We start from the raw sequence: 16,499 nt of genomic DNA, 5'->3' as shown, positions 1-16,499 counted from the left end.
TATGAGTGAATTGGAGCACCACACTAAATACCGTATTCCGATATATACCGGACACTGCGCTTGATGATAAAGTGCTAAAATCTTGCTTTTTCACCCAACGGAATTAACTTTAAAAGGTCTAATTCATCTATTCACACCGATTTATGTACGATAATGAATGAAAAATGTAAAAACCGGCGAAAAAACGATATTTGTCTATTTTTGTGATCATGATTTTCTGCAAGCGTCTATAGGTACTGCTCCAATCCTATATTGAGTTAAATCCAATATAAATGTCCTTACATTCCTACCTACCTATCTGTTAAACATCTATGTTCATCCTCTTGTAAACACATGTTTGGCATTTCTAAAGAATCATTATCTTTAAAGTAATGGATTTCTGAGGCAAAATGTGCCTTTAAGATTGCATTTCTTGCATAGAAGTTTGTTTAAATTAGTAAAGAAAGGTATTGTTCTCTATTTCGTCATAACTTTCCGAAAAATGCGAGAAAAAAAATGGTTTAATTTGAAAAACTAAAATGTCATTGTTTAAAGAAAGGCCTTTTTAGGATGATTTCGCACATATTATTTTTAGCAAATTAACCCCATCCCATTCCTTTTAAAGACATCTATTAGAAAAGCCATTATCGTTTTCTTAATCTCAGAATTGCTTCATGTATTGTTTTCTCTAGAAACTTTAACGATTTGTATCTTGTTACAGTTTCCATTCAAAATACTCATTTACTTATATGTGAACTATCTGTTTCTTCTTTTGCTCTGTTGGCAATTGCTGTAATTATAGTGAAGTAGTATTTTATATGTAAGTCAACAAACTACTATATTTACATTTTACATAGTCTAAATCCATTATTTAAAATTATTTAACACATGTTAAACTTTGACATTTCTAATGAAGTAAAAGCGGCACGGGTATGTGATAAAACCCTTGAATATTTCAACGAGTAATTATTTTCTTTTGAAGAAAGAAAAAAAAATAAATAAGTACTTTGTCCAGAACATTAGGAAACTATAATCACCCTTCCTATTAAAACTTTGATTTTCTCAGTAACTTATGTTTATTCCCTAATAAAGATATTGTATCGTTTTATATGTACTTGTCTTATTCTTCTTTTTTTTAACGATAGGAGAAACATAATTATAAAAGCAGATATTGTTGCTTGCTTATCAAAGGGCTTTAACACTGTAAGCTATACGTGTATGTAATGTCAATATGTATAACGAGGACTCCGAAGCTAGACGGGCATTAAGTTACTTTGATTTGAAGATCATTTTCACCATCAGTGACTTTTGTACTTTGATTTTGTTATCCCGTAAACTTCAATGGACCGTTCCAACTTCAAAGCTGGGCAAATACAAAATGAATAGGTTAAGAGTTAAAACCGCTGAAAGGAAATCTATGTTTAGGCTGTATTTAACACTTTGGCTCACCAGATGTACTTTTACCCATTACTAAATGAAATTGGCCATGTTCCGTTTGAGAACATCAATTTTTGGCATATCAGTATGTTTTTTTTAAGTTAGTTAGCAAATAGTGTAGAGCCTGGTCAGACTATACAGTAGTTCAGACTGACCAGGTCTATACTGGTGGAAAAGGTCAATTATAATAGTGGGTTACGGGTAAGAAAATTTCTTTTCAGAATGTGCGTATATACACTTACTTAGCTTAAAGGGAAAGCTTATTTAGTAACATTTTAGGACGGTGGCATGCACTTTGACTCAATCAAACCGGGCCTGTCATATTTTCAATTTTGTCGTTTTTTGACGTTCTTTTGGGAGTCTTTATTTCTCTCTTCTTCTAAGCTCAAAGACATGCCTTAATTGGTTTTTAAGTATGATATCCTAATATAAGTATGACATCGATTCTCTTTGAACAGGTTCATATAAATATTATATGTTTCCTGTAAAATTCTAAATCATCCTGTAAATGGACATTAGTTATCCTAGTTGAAGTGGTACTTAGAAAGGTACTTAGAGTGAGAGTGAAGTTAGTAGTGAGATTGGTTAAGTAAAATTTGTAAAAGAGGGGGGTGGAAAATGAAAATGAGAGTTTTAATGAAATTATTATTGAGTGTGGGAGAGAAACTGGTAGTTGAGAGTTGTTAGTGAAGCTGATAGATGGAGTGGTAATGAATTTGACAGTGGGAGTAGTTTTGAAAATGGTAGTGAGAGTGATAGTACAGTTTCTATTGGCAGTGGAAGTGATGGTGAACTTGGGTGTAGACGTGAAAGTTGAAGTAAAAAGTTGGAGTCATAGAAGTAGTAGAAATGGTGAAAATTGTGGACGAGACAAACAAGATATTATAAGGGGGAAAATGAGTTTAAAAATGGTTTTTGATAGAAAAAAATAAAATTAAAACTGGGGGTAGGGAAGGGGGAGTAAATAGTTAAATGACTAGTAAGTTAATTTGAGTTAAAAATAAGTGCAAGTGAAATTTTTTGTGAGGTAAAAAAAGTGGTGTTTTATGGTTTTATGAAGTTTAAAGATTTAGTGAAAGTGATAGTGCAAGAGTTCAAACGATATTGGGCGTTGGAGCGAGATTGAGAGCCAGTAAGGTTGAGAGTGGTATTGGACTTGTTAGTGAGAGTGGTACTGGACTTGTTAGTGAGAGTGGTACTGGACTTGTAAGTGAGAGTGGTACTGGACCTGTAAATGAGAGTGGTACTGGACTTGTGAGAGTGGTACTGGACTTGCTAGTGAGAGTGGTACTGCACTTGTTAGTGAGAGTGGTACTGGACTTGATTGTGAGAATGGTACTGGACTTGTTAGTGAAAGTGGTACTGAACCTGTTAGTGAGAGTGGTACTGGACTTGTTAGTGAGAGCGGTACTGGACCTGTAAATGGGAGTGGAACTGAACTTGTTAGTGAGAGTGGTACTGGACTTGTTAGTGAGAGTGGTATTGAACTTGTTAGTGAGAGTGGTACTGGACTTGTTGGTGTTGGTGGTACTGGATTTATTGGTGTGGGTGGTACTGGACTTGATAGTGAGAGTGGTACTGGACTTGTTAGTGAGAGTTGTACTGAACTTGCTAGTGAGAGTGGTACTGGACTTGTTAGTGAGAGTGGTACTGGACCTGTAAATGAGAGTTGTACTGGACTTGTGAGAGTGGTACTGGACTTGCTAGTTAGAGTGGTACTGCACTTGTTAGTGAGAGTGGTACTGGACTTGATAGTGAGAATGGTACTGGACTTGTTAGTGAAAGTGGTACTGAACCTGTTAGTGAGAGTGGTACTGGACTTGTTAGTGAGAGCCGGTACTGGACGTGTAAAATGGGAGTGGTACTGAACTTGTTAGTGAGAGTGGTACTGGACTTGTTAGTGAGAGTGGTATTGAACTTGTTAGTGAGAGTGGTACTGGACTTGTTGGTGTTGGTGGTACTGGATTTGTTGGTGTGGGTGGTACTGGACTTGATAGTGAGAGTGGTACTGGACTTGTTAGTGAGAGTTGTACTGAACTTGCTAGTGAGAGTGGTACCGGACTTGTTAGTGAGAATGGAACTGGGCATGTAGTGAGAGTTGTACTGAACTTGTCAGTGAGAGTGGTACTGGACTTATTAGTGAGAGTGGCACTGGACTTAATAGTGAAAGTGGTACTGGACTTGTAAGTGAGAGTGGTACTGGACTTAATAGTGAGAGTGGTACTGGACTTGTTGGTTAGAGTGGTAATGAAGTTGTAAATGAAAGTTGTACTGGACTTTTAAGTGAGAGTTGTATTGCACTCGTGAGTGACAGTCGTACTTGACTTGTTAGTGAGAGTTGTACTGGACTTGTCAGTGAGAGTGATTATGAAGTTGTTAGTGAGATTTGTACTGGACTTTTTATTGAGAGAGGCACTGGACCTGTAAATAAGGTGGTACTGGACTTGTAAGTGAGAGTGGCACTGTACTTGTTAGTGAGAGTGGTACTGGGCTTGTTAGTGAGAATGGTACTGGACTTGTAAGTGAGAGTGGTACTGGACTTGTTAGTGAGAGTGGTACTGAAGTTGTTAGTGAGAGTGGTACTGGACTTGTTAGTGACAGTGATACTGGTTTTGTTAATGTATGTGGTACTGGACTTGTTAGTGAGAGTGGTACTGGACTTGAAAATGACAGTGGTACAGGACTTGTTGGTGAGAGTGGTATTGCACTTGTTGATGAGAGTGGTACTGGACTTCTTTGTGACAGTGGTACTGGACTTGTAAGTAAGAGTGGTTCTGGACTTGTCAGTGATGGTGGTACTAAACTTAATAGTCAGAGTGGTACAGGACTTGTTGGTGAGAGTTGTACATGAGTTGTTGGTGCGAGTGGTAATGAAGTTGTTAGTGAGAGTTGTACTGAACTTATTAGTGAGAGTCGCATTGAACTTGTGAGTGAGATTTGTACTTGACTTGTTAGTGAGAGTATTACTGGACTTGTTAGTGAGAGTGGTACTGTATTTGTAAGTGAGATGTGTACTGGACTTGTTAGTGAGATATGTACTTGACTTGTTAGTGAGAGTGGTACTGGACTTGTTAGTGAGAGTGGTACTGTACTTGTTTGTGAGAGTGGTACTGGACTTGTGAGTGAGAGTGGTACTGGACTTGTTAGTGAGAGTGGTACTAGACTTGTTAGTGAGAGTGGTAATAAAGATGTTAGTGTGAGTGGTACTGGACTTGTTGGTGAGAGTGGTAATGAAGTTGTTAGTGGGTGTTGTACTGGACTTATTTGTGAGAGTGGTATTGAACTTGTTAGTGAGAGTTGTACTTGACGTATTAGTGAGAGTAGTACTTGACTTGTTAGTGAGAGTTGTATTTCACTTGTTAGTGAGAGTTTTACTTTAATTGTTAGAAAGAGTTGTATTGGACTTGTTAGTGAGAGTTGTACTTGACTTATTAGTAAGAGTTGTATTGGACTTGTTAGTGAGAGTGGTACTGAAGTTGTTAGTGAGAGTGGTACTGGACTTGTTAGTGACAGTGATACTGGTTGGTGAGAGTGGTATTGCACTTGTTGATGAGGGTGGTACTGGACTTCTTTATGACAGTGGTACTGGACTTGTTAGTAAGAGTGGTTCTGGACTTTTTAGTGAGAGTGCTACTGGACTTGTTAGTGAGAGTGGTACTGGACTTGTTAGTGATGGTGATACTGAACTTAATAGTGAGAGTGGTACAGGACTTGTTGGTGAGAGTTGTACATGGGTTGTTGGTGCGACTGGTAATGAAGTTGTTAGTGATAGTTGTACTGGACTTATTAGTGAAGTGTATTGAAATTTTTAGTGAGGTTTTCTTGAGTTTTTAGTTGGTATTTCTGGATTTTTTAGTTTAGATATGACTTTTGGCTTTTTATGGGAAATGGTCTGATTGTTTTGAGGTGGTTCTGTTACTTGTTTTTGAGATGTGTACTGGACTTGTGAGTGAGAGTGGCACTGGACTTGTTAGTGAGATTGGTACTAGACTAAATAGTGAGAGTGGTACTGGACTTGTTGGTAAGAGTGGTAATGAAGTTGTAAATGAGAGTTGTACTGGACTTATAAGTGAGAGTTGTATTGCACTTGTGATTGACAGTTGTACTTGACTTGTTAGTGAGAGTTGTACTGGACTTGTTAGTGAGAGTGGTTATGAAGTTGTTAGTGAGAGTTTAACTGGACTTGTAGTGAGAGAGGCCACTGGACTGTAAATTTGGAGTTGTGGGGTACGGGGGACTGTTTATGATACTGGTTTTTTTTAATTGTATTGGGGTACGGATTGTTTTAAGTGAGAAGTGGACTGGAGTTTGTAAATGGACGTGGTACCAGGACTTGTTGGTGAGAGTGGTATTGCACTTGTTGATGAGAGTGGTACTGGACTTCTTTGTGACAGTGGTACTGGACTTGTAAGTAAGAGTGGTTCTGGACTTGTTATTGAGAGTGGTACTGGACTTGATAGTGATGGTGGTACTGAACTTTATAGTGAGAGTGGTACAGGACTTGTTGGTGAGAGTTGTACATGAGTTGTTGGTGCGAGTGGTAATGAAGTTGTTAGTGAGTGTTGTACTGGACTTATTAGTGAGAGTGGTATTGAACTTGTTAGTAAGGAACTTACTTGACTTTTAGTAAGAGTTTAGTATCTGCTGTTTATGGGTTACTGTTTGTAATGAGATTGATACTTGTTTAAAATATGGTACTTGATTGTATGAGTGTGATACTGGACTTGTTAGTGAGAGTGGTACTGTACTTGTTTGTGAGAGTGGTACTGGACTTGTGAGTGAGAGTGGTACTGGACTTGTTAGTGAGAGTGGTATTAAACTTGTTAGTGAGAGTGCTAATGAAGATGTTAGTGAGAGTGGTACTGGACTTGTTGGTGAGAATGGTAATGAAGTTCTTAGTGAGTGTTGTACTGGACTTATTAGTGAGAATTGTATTGAACTTGTTAGTGAGAGTTGTACTTGAACTATTAGTGAGAGTAGTACTTGACTTGTTAGTGAGAGTTGTATTTAACTTGTAAGTGAGAGTTTACTTAAAATGTTAGAAAGAGTTGTATTGGACTTGTTAGTGAGAGTTGTACTTGACTTATTAGTAAGAGTTGTATTGGACTTGTTAGTGAAAGTTGTAATGAAGTTGTTAGTGAGAGTTGTACTGGTCTTATTACTGAGAGTTGTATTGAACTTGTAAGTGAGAGTTTTACTTCACTTGTTGGTGCGAGTGGTAATGAAGTTGTTTAGTGAGAGTTGTACTTGACTTGATAGTGAGGAGTTGTACTTGGATTTGTAAATGAGAGTAGTACTGGACTTATTAGTGAGAGTGTATTAAAACTTGTAAGTGAGAGTTTTTACTTTCACTTGTTAGTGAGAGTTGTACTTAACTTGTTATGAGAGTTGTACTGGACTTGTTAGAGAGTGGTACTGGACTTGTTAGTGAGAGTGGTACTTGGAAAGTTGTTAGTGAGAGTGATTAATGAAGTTGTTAGTGAGAGTGGTACTGGAGTTGTTAGTGGAGTGGTACTGGACTTGATAGTGAAAGTGGTACTGGAGTTGTTAGTGGAGTGGTACTGGACTTGATAGTGAGAGTGGTACTGGAGTTGTTAGTGAGAGTGGTACTGGACTTGATAGTGAGAGTGGTACTGGACTTGTTAATGATTGTGGTACTGGACTTGTTAGTGAGAGTGGTACTGTACTTGTTAGTGAGAGTGGTACTGGACTTGTTAGTGAGAGTGGTACTGGACTTGTTAGTGAGAGTGGTACTGAACTTGTTAGTGACAGTGGTAATGGACTTGTTAGTAAAAGTGATACTGAACTTGTTAGTGAGAGTTGTACTGAATTTGTTAGTGAGAGTTGTACTGGACTTGTTAGTGAGAGTGGTACTGGACATGCTAGTGAGAGTGGTACTGGACTTGCTAGTGAGAGTGGTACTGGAGTTGTTAGTGAGAGTGGTACTGGACTTGTTAGTGAGAGTGGTACTGGACTTGTTAGTGAGAGTGGTACTGGACTTGTTAGTGAGAGTGGTACTGGACTTGTTAGTGAGGGTTGTACTTGGTAAATTGGTTGAAGTATTACAACTGATAGCCATATCTTTAGAGAAAGCTTAAATAGGCTGAAGTTATTTGCTAATTACAGAAAATGAAAAAAAAACAGTATATTTAATTTCATAACAAAGTACAGGTTTCGACTATGATCAGACCTGCAGTTCTTGAACAAAAACGTTTATTTGGGATTAAGTATTTATATTAATGCAATTCATAACTGCAATGGTATGAATTAACAACCTTGCATACCATATTTAAGACATCAGCTGTTAAGCTTGGAATATGATTGATAAAATCTTAACAGATAATGGGATAATACGTATTGTTTTGTAATAAACGAAGAAATATTATATTTGCCTTCGAAAGTTAACATGCACATGATAGAAAAACGCACGCATCAAAAACAAAATCATAATATTATTATACCGTATAACAAATGATTGAAACAAAGCGATGACAATTGTATTATATAATGTTAAATGAGAAATTGGATTCGGTGTCAGTTTCTCTTACAAGACAGCATGAAAGCATAAAAAAGAGCAAGATCAGCTCTTGGAGCGGAAAAAACTGTTGGTTTAAACATATTTATTTAAGCTCGATTGCGAAACAACTGTTACTTGATAATATCAAGAAATTCAGAAAAGTAATTAACGCCTGACTGGATGACCTAGAAATATTACAATCAGTGATGCTGATAATACTTACAAATCCCTGACAAATGAGATGAAAAATGCGATGCGAGTGTTGCAAAGTATGAAAGAAACTATTGCAGGACATCGAGAAAAGATGAAATCAAACAGTAACAACCAAACGTCAAGGTTTGTCACCTTGAAAAAAGCTGGGTATATTGATCACACGGCCACTAAATTAGAAAACGAACTTAAAAAAGGTGAATCGTTGGGAATATCGAGTTTGAAGCTGATCAGAACTTAGCAATGCTATTAAAGGACACGAATAGTTTAGGAAAGTTTACTTCTGGAAGTAATGAACTTTTCAAGAATGTGAAAAGCGATGTTCAAAAGGTTGATACACTATATCAAGCAAAAGGCGGCAAGAAATATTCTGTAAGAATTAGGTCGGATACGTCTATTTGTGATATTGTTAGCGCATGTACGCTAGAAGATGGAACTATGATTTTAGCTGACCACAATAACAACGCGCTGAACCGTTTGAATGGTTCAACCTTTGCTGTCATAGACCACATTGATATAAATGGGCGACCTTGGCAAGTTTGTCCCATCAGCATGCAGGAAGTTGCAGTATGTCTTAGAGATGCGCTAGGAGTTCAGTTTTTGTCAGTCTCAAACAAAATGACGTTATCACGGAAAATATCAACCGATTTTGAATGTTTTGGTCTTGCGAATTATGCAGGATTTCTGTATATTTCAGAAAGACGCACGTCAATTCATGTTTACGATATGGCCGGACAAGAGCTGATGAAGTATGAATTTGGTAAGGAACTATTTTCTTTCATTCGTAGTCTATCTGTCAACAAAAATGGATCGAAAATTTACGTCGGTAATCATAAATGTGGTATGGTTGTTCTAAACAAAAATGGTTCTGTGGCAAAGGAACTTGATGGTGTCCATTTAGATGCATACGGAAGTTACCGTAGTTTTAGAGGAACGTTATTAGTTTGCTCAAAGAACGTGCTTCAGTTTGGACCGGAAGGAGATCTTGTGGGCGAGGTGTTGGCATTTGATGACAAAACGGCCTCGTGTGGAGCAATATGCTGTAATCTGCAAATGACAAAGATGGTAATAGGCAAGAACAGGGATGAGGTTGAAGTGTTTGACTTGCAAAAAAGTGTACGAAGGGTTGACTGAAACAGTAATAGTATCTTTGCATCATCTTTGAATTATGACTTGTCTTTCTATTCATACAAACACTGTCATACCAGAATGCAAGATTCGAGCTTAACTTGTACACAGTCGTGATGTCTTTTTTAAAGCACAAGTTTGTCAACTACATATAGTATGTGAGTAGAGTGATAGGTTCTTTAAATTAAATTCTAAAATGTCTCAATTGACAATTGTACCGGTGTCGGGTGATTTCATATTTGATATTATATACAAACTGTGCTTATTTAGTTAGGTGTTTCGTCATCAAATTTGTATTCAAAGTACATTTACAAAACTGACATCAAGCCTATTTCCTTATATTCAGTATGTAAAGATACAACATGTACTATTTCATTATTGCCTAACGTACATTAAATACTAATTATGTGCCATAATTATCATCAATATTATTGATATTATTGTATAGCATATTCTAAATTCATTTTATGATTTAAACTAATTTAAAGAATACTTGGTAATAATAGGGGCGTCCATGGCCGAGTGGTTAAGGTCGTTGACTTCAAACCACTTGCCCCTCACCGCTGTGGGTTCGAATCCCGACAGGGACTTTGGATTATTTCATGTGAGGAAGCTATCCAGCTAGCTTACGGAACGTCGGTGGTTCTACTCAGGTGCCCTTTCGTGTCTGAAAAAATGCACGGAAGGGCACCTGGGGTCTTCCTCCACCAGTAAAGCTGGAACGTCGCGATATGACCTATACTGTGTCGATGTGACGTAAAACCCAAAACAAAACAAAAACAACAAAAAACTTGGTAATAAAAAAATTATTTTTTCCAATAAATTATTGAAATAAATACCGAGCATTATGGAACACTAGTATAGAAATAACTAATTAATACACATATCTAATCATTAATGCATTATATAGAGGATGTTGAATGAGTGTAAGTTCAATACTGAATTTATTGCACGAGTTGAATAAAATTATATTATGCGAGCCTCTGGCGATTCTGTAGATTTTGTATCAGTTTTAATGATCACACATGATATATAGGGTATTAAATAATTTAGCTTATATGGTAACAACACATACATAGTTTGTGTTTTTTTCCATGCAAAATATTTCCTACGGTGACTTTATACTGGACAACATTAAAAACATGAAGCTAACATTTACTTTGACTTTTTCTTGCTATTAGCTCACCTGCCACAAAGTGACAGGGTGAGCTTTTGTGATCGCTTTTCGTCCGGCGTCCGTCCGTCCGTCGTCCGTAAACTTTTACTTTAAATGACATCTCCTCATAAACCACTAAGCCAACTTCATCCAAACTTCACAGGAATGTTCCTTTGGTGGTAACCTTTGAAAATTGTTCAAAGAATTTTATTCCATGCAGAACTCTGGTTGCCATGGCAACCAAAAGAAAAAAACTTTAAATATCTTCTTCTAAAAAACCCAAAGAGCTAGAGCTTAGATATTTGGTATGAAACACCTTCTAGTAAGTGTCTACAAAGTTTGTTCAAATAAAACCCTGGGGTCAAAATTGGCCCCGCCCCAGGGGGTCATTGATTTTCCCTATATGTATAATTTTCATATAGTAAAAACTTCTTTAAAATAACCCAAAGAGCTAGAGCTAAGATATTTAGCATGAAACATCTTCTAATGGGTATCTACTAAATTTGTTCAAATAAAAGCCATTGGGTTAAAATTGGCCCCGATCCAGGGGGTCATTGATTTTCCTAATAGTATATGCATATAGTAAAAACTTAAAAATCTTCTTTTAAAGAACTCAAAGAGCTAGAGCAAAGATATTTAGCATGAAACATGTTCTAATGGATGTCTACCAAGTTTGTTCAAATAAAAGCCCTGGGGTCAAAATTGGCTCCGCCCCAGGGGGTCATTTATTTTTCTTAAATGTGTATAGCAAAAATCTTCTTTGAAAAAACTCAAATAGCTAGAGTTTAGATATTAAGCATGAAGCATCTTCTAGTGAGTGTCTACAAAGTTTTTTTTCAAGTAAAAGCCCTGGGGTCAAAATTGGCCCCGCCCCGGGGGACATTGATTTTCCTTATATGTGTATAGCAAAAACTTAAAAATTTTCTTTGAAAAACCCGAATAGCTAGAGTTTAGATATTAAGCATGAAACATTTTCTAGTAAGTGTCTACAAAGATTGTTCAAATAAAAGCCCTGGGGTCAAAACTGGCCCTGTCCCAGGGGTGTCAATGTTTTTAACAATATGTGTAAAGAAAAAACTTAAAAAATCTTCTTTTAAAAAACCCAACGAGCTAGACCTTAGATGTTTAGCATGAATCATCTTCTAATGGGTGTGTACCAAGTTTGTTCAAATAAAAGCCCTGGGGTTTAAACTGGCCCCGCTCCGGGGGCCTATATACAGGTGAGCGACTTCAGGGCCATCATGGCCCTCTTGTTTTCCTCTTATTCTTCGTTTTGTTATGGCCATTTTATCCATGTATTGGAACCAACATGTATTCTTATGATATCATTAAATATACGAAAAGGAAACAAGTGATTGTTTTCATTTTATGTATTCATACAAGTAGATTGTGGATATATCTGCACATCATTGATTATGTGAAGGCTGTCCTCCCTGTCATTTTTATTTGTTACTTCACTTTAACGTCATTACATTGAAATTCAAATACATATATTTGTCTATAAATCGACTATTTTACATTACAGTAAAGTATTTGTAAAATATTTTTAATTTATGTTATTAAAAACATGGGTCTGGGTTTCTGGCGCGCGTCAAGTTAGCTTGATTATAGATTCTTCAAATACTAGTGTACCAAATTCGAGTCTCAGGGCAATATCAGAAAACATCAAGAGAAATGTCAGTCGCGATTGAGGATCGGACATACAAAACAAGCCGAATCCTTCACAGTGACCTGAAAACAATAGGGGTTTTAAAGTTAGGTACGTAAATGTAGATCATAGGGTTGCTTTATCCTTGTAAGCTTTTCTTCTGGCTCTTATTTGACGGAATCGGAGCACCTTGTCGTTGCGTGTGCGCTGCAGAATGAAGGGATTGAGCTGGATGTATATCCAAATATGTCATGTGATATAGCAACATCCTCAACAACATATCTTATGCAAGGTTGTCCTGACCTCATTTCTAAGACCACTGTAATATGTCTTACAATGCCATTATATCAGTTTTTCCAAACAAAATCAGTGTAACAAGTTGCTGGGGTACACTGTATAACAAGGGTGAATGGAAAATGTACGGGACATTTGTTTTTAAAGGGGGCGAGGGGCGTAATATAGGTGAAGTATCCAACCATTCATCGTTCGACAAAATCGGCCAATTAAGGTTGAACAAAGCTGCATGAGTTATATCCGTGCGGACTAATGCAAACCCACACGGGCCTTTCTGCTAAACTTGTTTCTAGAGCAAACGCTTGACCTTACGGTAAAGGCGAGACTCTATTAAGCTTCCAATGAGTCTTTTGTATGTGAATATATTCTAACGCCTTAAACATGTGGACATCTCCGGACCTCATTCTGTGAGGATATTGCCATTAGCTTATATCTCTCAAGACGCTTTTTATTATCAAACCGAAACCGACTAAAATAGGTCAAAGGGATGGGGATTTAGCTTTGCAACGAACAGTGCCATTAAGGGAAGATTGTCATTTAATGAGCCTTATTCGATGTAATCTGTACATTACTTATGTCTCAGTGCTAATGCCTGTAGCAATGCGGGCATTTGGCTACCTTATTTCTTTGTACCAGTGGCTTATGCTTTCTATTGCCGCACATAGAGGCCTGTTCAAATTCAAAGCACAAATCGGGTCACTGGGTAGACGCGTTATCACGGCTTGCATAAAAACGTCGAGGTGTTGGCTTTACGATTGCAAACTTCACCGAATGAACTCCTTTACATCAAAACAAGGCGGTTTGGGATCGCATGCGCATCCGAAAAACAATGTCTCTCGGCTTTTTCTTAAGGCGCAATTGGTTCGCCATAAGGACACCATTGCATCGCAGTATGGTCACATACAACGTGTACAACGCCGCAATTAAGACATTACTATATATCTATTAATAAATTATACAATGGTTAAATACTGAATAAAACGGCTATGACTTGTTTACATCTTTACTTACAACACTATTATTTCATTTAGATTATCAAGTTCAACCTTAAGATCAAGGCTACTTTATCCATCATACTGAAGTATTTTTTCTATCTCAACATAGGTTGAACAATTGGGCTGAATATTTTAAATGTGTAATACACTTCAGGGTATGCAGACTTCAGTTATATTTCATATCTTTCTTACTGTAACGACTGTGCACTCTGACACTTTAAAGGGACATTATGCCTCAGAAATCAATATATACACATGAATTTTAAAGTCTTTAGAAATGTCAAATCTGTGTAACATACAAAATACTAATTCACTATAGTTGCACCAATTGCCAACAAAGCAAATGAATCAAAAGTTAGTTCATCTATGTGGTAAATGAGTATTTTTTGGAAACTGTTAAAAGATACAAACAATAAATAGTTTTTGACAGCATTGCTGAGGCATAATGGGCCTTTAAATAATCAGTGCATCAAAAACTGGTTTAAACAGTCTGTTTTAATGCTGTATGTAAGTTATAAGTATAAACAAGTATACTTTATGTGTACATAAAGTGACAGTAGTCATTTGTTTTAGGCTTTATTTCACGAAAGGACATAACATTATTTAATTAATTATAATGCAAAGTACAGAATAATACAACAAATGCTCACTTTGTGAAAATTTGCACAACAAAACCATTGCAATTGCATGTACACAGACTGTTAAATGTCTAACAATTTAAAACAAGTATATTTCGTTGTATTTCTACCTATATATTAACAATAATATTAAAATATATCAAAATTTTAGATAGAGAGGATGAGTTTAATTAAAATAGTATACAGTACTTAATTTGTTCAAATAAATACATGTATATAATATCTCACGATGTACAATGTTTCATAAGCAACATTGCTTTTGTGGGTTTTTTTTCTTAATTTAAAGCAACAGAATTTCTATCATTAACAACATTTTAAACAACATTTTAGAAACAACAAGTACCATGTTTCATTTTGTAATTACAACATTGTATTTTATTCTTATTCAAGATACTGCACTATGCTTTGGAAACAACACACACTTAGTTTCATACACAACATACATTTAGTAAACAACATATGTGATGTATATTTAGTTTCAAACACATACTTTGTATTATCTTTACCCTGTAAGGGATCTAGAGTCCTTTCTTTGAATTTAAGGGTATCCATGTTCAATCTGTAATGTAATAACATCTACCATGTTTCATAAACAATGTGTTTTACAAGCAACATACAGCATGTTCCATAAACATGTAGCCCGTTTCATAAACAACATGTAACATGTTCCATAAACAATAGATTTCATAAACAAAATGTAGCATGTTCAATAAACACATATAAACAATAAACCATATGTAGCTTGTTTCATAAACAACATGTATCAAGTTTCATAAACACAATGTTAAATGTTTCACAAACAACATCTACCATTTTTAATGCTTAATGTGTAGCATGTTTAATAAATGACATAAAAATGTTTCATAAACAACATACAATGTTTTGAAGTTCTTAAATCACTGCCCTACAATAAAGACATATATTTTCTAGTTCTCACTAGATCTTGTAAATTAAACATTGCCAGTTTGCTATGGAAACATCAATATCTATTAGCAGATTCTAACATGCCATATCAAATCACAACGTTCTTTATAAAGTATATGGAGAAAAAATATGTTGCAAATTATTCCAAAAATGATCAAAAGATTATGAAAGGTAAAACTAATAACTTTTAAAAATTAGTTATCAATACTGTGTATTCATAAGAATTAAAACCATTCAATCTGTATACAGATTATATCTGTACACATTGTATTTAAAGCAGACATACAATGCTGTTTTAAATAATCACATAAAGTCACAATATATTGTAAATATGGCAACCCTTCACATTGGAAATGTTTGGGGATAGCGAGGGGGAATGTGCAGGGCTTTTACCTTCTGTTTGTCCCCACACTGCTTGGACAATGCTGTGGTTTTGTTTTGGATACAAAATGGCCAAAATATGCCAAACTTGCAGTAAGGGGCTTTTAGCAGGGAATTTATAAGCTGTAAGTCCCTGTGAGGCAAGGCCTTATTCAGTGATTTGAAAGTCTTTAGTCAGAGTCTGCACATTTCCCCAGGGATGGTTAGGCTGTGGTTACCTTTAACATGTACTCAATAGTTACTTATTCCCCTAGCAAATCTGAAATCTTAACTACAAACCCTTTGTCACTAGTAGAGCTAGGTCATCTTAGACATAAAGTCTGACAAAGATCTTGAATTTTAGAATGATCAATTTGAAATTCTCCATCCCCAAATCTCTACAATTAATACTTTTAAATGGTTTGTTGCATGAAACTAGATCGACAAATCCATGATATACAGCAGATAAAAGCTTTAGTTTATTTTGTTGGGTTTTAAGTCACACTTGCTGTAAAATGTCATAAGACAACTTTGTTACGGCTTTCAAATGTAAACTGAAGTCTAGGACTGGATTAAATGTGACAAAACCAAACCATTATTGCCGCAAGCTTTGCAGTGATTGAAGTACAGTTTTATGATAGTAATAAATAAAATACATACACTGATTACAACTGTGAAAACATGACCAAACTGTTAACCTTGACACACATTCCTTATAAAATATAAACAAAGCTTACAGTGGATTGTCCATATAAATATACACATATCTTATACCATATATAAAATATATCTTATACAATAACAATTTAACCCTCTCAAAAAACAATAAAATAAAACCAGATTACACAAAAAATAAATCCCAAAGATTTGATAAAACTCAAATATTTACAATACTTTAAGTACCATTGTACCAAAAGGCAAGAACATTATTCATAAGAGATAAAAGAAAGCTACATACTCTTCCCCCAGTTGAGATGCAGACACTTTTTAAGGGATAATTAACTTTCATCTTTCATGTGGCTCGGCAGTATAAGTGCCATTGTGGAATCACGGTGAAAACCCAAGTAGGAATCAAATCAACCATCCCCAAGTTGAGAAGCAGACACCTTAACCACTAAACCACAATTTCTTGCTTTGTTTTTACTAAAATTACTTCATATTCAGTGAAAGAAGATATTTCTATATAATTCAAAAAATTTCTGTTCATCTCTTT

The 16,499-nt window shown here is 35.9% G+C and overlaps 1 pseudogene; it reads right to left on the bottom strand.

Annotated features, from left to right (window-relative positions):
• Positions 1-724: 724 nt before the first annotated feature.
• On the bottom strand, positions 725-7,297 carry LOC132713344 (uncharacterized; annotated as a pseudogene).
• Positions 7,298-16,499: the final 9,202 nt, after the last annotated feature.

The sequence above is a fragment of the Ruditapes philippinarum genome, unplaced genomic scaffold (assembly GCF_026571515.1).
Source record: "Ruditapes philippinarum isolate M1 unplaced genomic scaffold, ASM2657151v2 ctg4266_1_1_1_1, whole genome shotgun sequence".
In the NCBI taxonomy this organism is placed as follows: domain Eukaryota; kingdom Metazoa; phylum Mollusca; class Bivalvia; order Venerida; family Veneridae; genus Ruditapes; species Ruditapes philippinarum.
Note: the sequence above shows the minus strand (reverse complement) of the source record. Positions and strands in the feature narration are given on the sequence as shown.